The 7,384-nt window shown below is 37.1% G+C and overlaps 1 long non-coding RNA gene across 1 annotated transcript; it reads left to right on the forward strand.

The window, feature by feature from the left end:
• The first annotated feature begins 3,816 nt into the window (after positions 1-3,816).
• LOC143268372 (uncharacterized) lies at positions 3,817-6,424 on the forward strand. The gene is made up of 3 exons (XR_013044226.1): positions 3,817-4,848; positions 5,193-5,374; positions 6,221-6,424. It is a non-coding gene; the product is annotated as an uncharacterized LOC143268372 (long non-coding RNA).
• The last annotated feature ends 960 nt before the right edge of the window (positions 6,425-7,384 follow it).

Genomic DNA, 7,384 nt, shown 5'->3' on the forward strand with positions numbered 1-7,384 from the left:
GTTGTCTCCTGTGCCCCTGAGTTCAAGCCTATTCCCCATTTTATCTTCTGTCAGGATCAATGTATCTGGTTCTATGTTGGACTTGAGTTTTGTTCAGAGGGAGAGATAGGAATCTATTTGTATTCTACTTGCTGATGCCAAGTCTGGCCAGCACCATTTGCTGATGATGCTTTCTTTGTTCCATTGTGTATTTCTGGCTTCTTTACCAAACATCAAGTATCCATAGGTGTGTAGATTTATGTCTGGGTCTTTGATTTGGTTCCAGTGATCAGCCTGTCTGTTTTTATGCCAATACAATGGTTTTCTTCCTTCCTTCCTTCCTTCCTTCCTTCCTTCCTTCCTTCCTTCCTTCCTTCCTTCCTTCCTTCCTTCCTTTCTTTCTTTCTTTCTTTCTTTCTTTCTTTCTTTCTTTCTTTCCTTCTTTCCTTCTTTCTTTCTTTTACTATAGCTCTGTAGTACAGCTTGAAATCAGGGATGGTGATACCTCCAGTTCTTTTATTGTATAAGATTGTTTTAACTATTCTTGGTTTTCTATGTTTTTTCATATGAAATTGAGTATTGTCCTTTCAAGTTCTGTAAAGAATTGTGTGTTGGAATTTTGGATGGGAATTGCATTGAATCTGTAGATTGCTTTGGTGAGATGGCCATTTTTACCCTGTTAATCCTACCAATCCATGAGTATGGGAAACCTTCCATTTTCTGATATCTCCTTTGCTTTCTTTCTTCAAAGACTTAAAGTTCTTGCCATACAGGTCTTTCACTTGCTTGGTTAGAGTTACCCCAAGATATTCTATGTTATTTGTAGCTGTGGTGAAGTGTGTTCTTTCCCTAATTTCTTTCTCAGCCCATTTATCATTTGTATATAGGAAGGCCATTGATTTTTTTTGAGTTTATTTTGTATCCATCCACTTTACTGAAGGTGTTAATCAGCTGTAGGAGTTCCCTGGCAGAATATTTGTGGTCACTTATATATATTATCATATCATCTGCATATAGTGATACTTTGACTTTTTCCTTTCCAATTTGCACCCCCTTGATCTCCTTTAGTTGTTTTTTTTGCTTTAGCTAAAACTTCAAGAACTTATATTGAATAGATATGGAGAGAGTGGACAGCCTAGTTTTGTCTTTGATTTCAATGTAATTGCTTTAAATTTTTCTCTATTTATATGGTATTAGCTATTGGCTTGCTGTATACTGCCTTTATTATGATTAGGTATGCTCCTTAAATCCCTTCAAAACTTTTATCTTGAAGGGGTGTTGGATTTTGTCAAAGGCTTTTTCAGTATCCAATGAGATAATCATATGGGCTTTTTATATGGTGGATTACATTGACAGTATATATATATATATATATATATATATATATATATATATATATATATATGTATATGTATATGTTCACCATCCCCCTATCACGGGCATGAAACACACTTGATCTTGGTGGATGATCTTTCTGATGTGTTCTTAGATTTAGTTTGCAAGTATTTTATTGAGTATTTTTGCATCGATGTTAATGAAGGAAATTGGTTTGTAACTCTTTCTTTGTTAAGTCTTTGTGTGGTTTGGGTCTTAGGGTAACTGTGGTCTCATAAAATCAATTTGTCAATGTTACTTCTATTTCTATTTTGTGGAATAATTTTAAGAGTATTAGCTCTTCTTTAAAAGTCTGGTTGAATTCTGTGCTAAAACTATCTGGCTCTGGACTTTTTTGGTTGGGAGACTTTTAATGACTGCTTCTATTTCCTTAGGAGTTATAGGTCTATTTAAACTGTTTAACTGACCATGATTCAACTTTTGTAAGTGATATCTATTGAGAAAATGGTCTGTTTCTTTTAGATTTTCCAGTTTTTTTTTGAGTATAGGTTTTTGAATGACTTAATGATTCTTTGGGTTTCCTCTGTGTCTGTTATGTATCCTGTTTTGTTTCTGATTTTGTTAATTTGATTATTCTTTTTTAGCTTTTTAGTTAATTTGGATAAGGGTTTGTCTATATTGTTGGTTTTCTCCAAAAACCAACTCGTTGTTTCTTGATCCTTTGTATTTCTCTCTTTGTTTCTTTTTTATTGATTTCAGTTCTCAGTTTGATTATTTGTGTGTGTTTGATTCTTTTTGTTCTAGAGCTTTCAGGTGTGTTGTTAGATCCTGCTAGTATGAGATCTCTCTAATTTCTTTATGGAAGCACTTAGTGCTTTGACCTTTCTTCTTAGCACTGCTTCATTATGTCTCATAAGTTTGGGTATGTTGTGCATTCATTTTCATTGAATTCTAGGAAGTCTTTAATTTATTTCTTTATTTCTTGTGCCCCAGTGGTAATTCAGTTGAGAGTTGTGCAGTTTCAATGAGTTTGTAGGCTTGTTGTTGGATTCCAACTTTAATCCTTGGTGGTGTGTTAAGGTACAGGAGGTTATTACAATTATCTTGTATCTGTTCAAACTTTATTTGTGACTCATTATATGGTCAATTTTGGAGAATGTTCCATGAGGTGCTGAGAAGAAGATATATTCTTTAGTGTTTAGGTGAAATGTTCTGTAGATATCTGTTAGGTCAATTTTAGTCATATCATCTGTTAGCTCCATTATTTCTCTATTTAGTATTTGTCTCAATGACTTGTCAACTGGTGAGAGTCAGGTATTGAAGTTTCCCACAATTAATGTTTAAGGTTTCATGAGTGATTTAAACTTTAGTAATGTTTCTTTTACAAGTGTGGGTGCCCTTGTGTTTGGGGCATAGATGTTAAGAATTGCAATGTCCTCTTGGTGGTCTTTTCTTTTGATGAGTATGGAATACTTTTCTCCATTTCTTTTGATTAATTTTGGTTGGAAGTTTATTGTGTTAGATATTGTAATGGCTACACCTGCTTGTTTTTTGTGTCCATTTGCTTGGAAAATCTTTTTCCAACCTCTTACTCTGAGGTAATGTCTATCTTTTGTGTTTAAGTATGTTTCTTGTATGCAGCAGAAGGATGGATCATGTTTTTGTATCTGTTCTGTTAGCCTGTGCCTTTTTATTGGGGAATTTAGTCCATTGATACTGAGAGATATGATCATGATTGTTAATTCCTGTTATTTTATATTATGATATAATATAAAAAATATATAATATATTATTTATATATTTATTTTTGATTTTTTGAGACAGGGTTTCTCTGTGTAGTTTTGGTGCCTGTCCTGGATCTCACTCTGTAGACCAGGCTGGCCTTGAACTCACAAAGATCCACCTGGCTCTGCCTTCTGTGTGCTGGGATTAAAGGCATGTGCCACCACCATTTATATATATAAAATGTTATATTGGTAGTGATGGTGGTGGTAGTGTGTGTGTTTCCTTTCTTCATGTTTTGCTGGTGTGAGATTATCTATTGCCTGTGTTTTTGTGGGTGTAGTTAACTTCTTGAGTTCCAGTTTTCCTTCTAGTACCTTCTCTAGGGATGGATTTGTAAAAACAAATATTTTAAGTTAGGGTGGTTAGGAACCTGCCCATGTGCGGACCTGTCGGTGCTGATGAGCAAAGCCAGTTGCCCAAGAGGGGCTATGGTGGGCTGAGGGTGCACATGGGGAGGCACTGCTGTGGCAGATGATGTTCAAGGCAGTTATTGCTCAGCAATTTCTTTCAGATGAAAACATTCCATAGTCTGGGGAAGCTGTTGAGACTCAAGGAATAAGACAAAAGCTATCAGGTGCAGGAAGTTCCTGAAACTTTTAAGATTCACAAGGTATCCTGTCCCCCACAACTCCCACCCCACATAAGTTATATTAGCAGTAACAGTTTCTAGGTGAAGAGATATGACTGAGCTGAGACCGTGTGGAGGGAACAGTGATAGAGCTTTCCCATGTTGCCACCCCTTCTGTGGTGGACTTTTCAGTGATGCAGATGCCTTGGCCCCATCCATGTTCCTTTGAGTAACCCCAGCTCATTGCTCACTAAGATAGACCTGGGTAGACACTTCTTTGATCAGTTTCCAGTGACCTGTTTGAGGTGAACAGATGCTTATTCACATTTCTCAAGACTAACCACAAAACAATGGTGTTGGGCTCTGAAATATAATACTCCAAAAATATGTTGCTTTTTACTCTGACCAAATTTATCTTAATGAAATGAAGAGTCTTTCTAATCAGAATCCAAATCTCCTCTGCCCTTGCTTTGCGTCTTGTCCTCCCCCTAAACTTAAGGCGAGGCTCCTTGAGTTCTTACCTGACTCAATGAAGACAAAGTGACTCTTCCTCATCCCTTCCCTGAGCTTTCCTTAACTTCGCTACAGAGGAAAAAGAGTGAAATATGTTAGTACAGCTGGCAGACTTTTGTCACACCATGGTCTTCTATTTCTGTCCCATAGAAAATCACTTAGAATCATTGTGTGCTTGACAATGCTCGATAGACTTTGTTCTAGGCCATTGTGTGTTTCTAAGCCTACTGAGTTTCCAAAACATCAGCATGATTCCCTGACAATTCGCCGTTTCCACCTTCCCTACAGTGAAAAATATACATGACTTTTTAAGTCATGTTGAGCTGGTGGGTAGTAATGCTGTGTGATTGTCTTCGTGAATGTAATAAGCTTGTGCAATTTCTCTCCAACTGATTTTTTGTTATCATTTTATTTCAGTGCACCGTCCAAGAGTGAAGACACTTAGCCCTTGCTGCAACCAGAGAAAGGATTTCAGTGTCCAAATGTGGCACATGGAGAGAGAGAGAGAGAGAGAGAGAGAGAGAGAGAGAGAGAGAGAGAGAGAGAGACTGACTTAGGTTTAGTGTTGGCAGTAAGCCAACAGGCAAGAGGCATCTCTGTTGTGCCTGTCCCCATTGGCTTCTCAAGGATTTATTTTAGACAACCTACATTAGAAGCAAAATAACTAGGTATATCAGTTATATGAAGTTGACTTATGAGTTCTTGGCTGTGGACTGGGGGAGTCTGTGTGGACCTGGGGAGTCTGTGTGGACCTGGGGAGTCTGTGTGGACCATCCTCACCCTACAACGGCTGCCTGGGGTCTGACGGCTTCACAGCCTCCTTTACACGTTGGTCTTTTTTGCTGTGTGTTTGATAGTTTCTGGTTAGGGCTTTGCTTTCCTTCCTGACTGTTCTTGTAATTGCCTTCTTATCCACCTATTCTCTTGCTTTATTGTATATTTTACTGTTCTGCAAGTTTTCTTCTTTTTTTTTCATCTTTTCCTAATTTCTCCGTGTTCTTTCTTTGCACAGACTTTTCTAATCGCCTGGATGTTATCGCCCATCTGTTGTTACCATCTGGCGTTTTTTAAGGACTGAATCCCTGATCAAATTGTCATTCTTCATTAAGTTAACTTCTTGGAGTCTCTGTTTTCTCCGTAGTGAAACAGGAGGATTTTACTTCCCTCATTGAGATGTCTGTAGAATTTAATGAGGTATTGTCCATCATGTACTTAGAAAATTTCTCTATACTTTAAAATAATTAGTACATGGTCCTATAGTTTCAATATGTTAATCTCACCTGAACTTGTTACTCAGTTGCATTCACACCGAACTCCAGATGCTTGGCCATGAATGCATTGGATCCTAGGCTCGAAGACAGTGAAGGAAATGGGCAGGGCCAGAAAGTGGGGAAGATGTTTGGTTGAAGAGTTTTTAATTAGCCTCAGGCAGGCAGTCACTTCTTAGTTCTGTCCGTTTCCTGCCATCTGCAAACGTGAGTGTAGAGTTCTAATCCAGTCCTTTCAATTTTAGGGGGGGGAGGGCAGTGAATATTAATATTTTTTATAAGTAGTCTCTTGAAGTTAAAAAGATATTTGCTCCATACTGGAAAATATTGACTTAAAAATAGGTTTATTGGTTGTATTTAGTCTACTGTCTATGACTTTGAAATCTCTGTAGGAAGGAATTATTTATTGAACTGGTTTTGTGCAATGGTCTCTTCATCACTAGAAAACTCTATTACTTACATATGATGTAGCTGATATCTTAGCCAGGGTATGTTTACAAGGGAATCCACACAAAGCTGTCAAAAACAACCTTGATGTGGAGAAGCCTCCAAAAGGTGAATAGAGTTCTGTGTGTGTTTAACTCTCATACAAATGAATAAAAACTATATCAGCGGAGGTGGGAAATGCAACACTAACTTTGGGAACGTTATCTTGGTTTAATAAAGTGAGATGAAACAAAAGGAATGGGTATGGATACTATATTTATTAAGTTTGCTTCCCATAGAGTATGAGTCAGCAATTCTGACAGAATTTAATGTGTTTTCTTTAAAGTTCAACAAGTTGAACAGATAAGTAACTACGTCGCAGACAATGAGATCCAGACTTCTCATAGTCAGAGTAAGAAACAGAAATAAGGAAAGGGAGAAGACTGGGGTGAGCCCTTTGTAGCCAGACTTTCTTTGTCCTGCCAGTTCCCAAATTATGACACTGAGACTTATTATTAATTATGAAAGCTTGGCCTTAGTTTAGGCTTGTCCCCACCTAGCTCTTATAACTTAAATTAACCACTTTTTATTAATCTATGTTCTGCCATGTGGCTCTTTACCTCTTCTTCATTCTGTATGTTGGACTTCCTCCATGTCTGGTTGGCAAAAAACTCGGAGTTCTTCTCTCTCTCCAGAAGTCCTGCCTATTCTCTCCTGCCTAGCCATTGGCATTCAGCTCTTTATTAAACCATTCAGAAGGCACCTTAGGCAGAGAGAGTAACATCTTCACAGTATACAAAAAGTGTACAACAGCCCTGAGATGCAGGATTAGAATCAGAGCCACAAGTGTTCATAAACATTGTTCAAACAGAATGATGTTCAACACTTCTACCCCCATACATAGTCTAACCTCAGGAACTTGAGCTTGCAAAATTACATGTCAAGGAGAAATTACAATTTCAGATGCATTATGGTTATGAATCATTTGACCCTAAAATATGGAGATTGTCCTGAGTTATCTGTGTGGGTCCAGTGTATTCCTGTCATTGTGAATGCAGAGAGGCAGTGGAGTCAGAGTCAGGACGAGGTAATTTGCAAAGGACTTAATCAGCCATTGCTGGCATTGAAGACAGCAAAGAATTATGAACCACATTTAAGGATGTCTGAAATAAAAGACTGTAATTGGAATAATTTTAGCAACAACATAAATATAGTGTTGGGTTATAACTAAAAAAAAAATAAAACCTTAAGATTATACTCATTTAAACTTTTGCATAATAGTAGAGAAAAGCCATCAGTAATTCCTTAGTAGAAGAAACTTAGTAAATGTTAAAAAGTGAGAAAATAGAAGGACCACCATTAGGCAGACTTCTGTAATAATTTTTTAAGGCAAGATTTATAGATTAATGCTAAATAATGGGCAAAAATATAGTTAACCAATTTTTGCATAATTTAAAAGTACCAGTCTCTACATATTTATTAACTCTAAAGGGAAAACAGTTAACTTTAT

The sequence above is a fragment of the Peromyscus maniculatus genome, chromosome 13, assembly GCF_049852395.1.
Source record: "Peromyscus maniculatus bairdii isolate BWxNUB_F1_BW_parent chromosome 13, HU_Pman_BW_mat_3.1, whole genome shotgun sequence".
Classification (NCBI taxonomy): domain Eukaryota; kingdom Metazoa; phylum Chordata; class Mammalia; order Rodentia; family Cricetidae; genus Peromyscus; species Peromyscus maniculatus.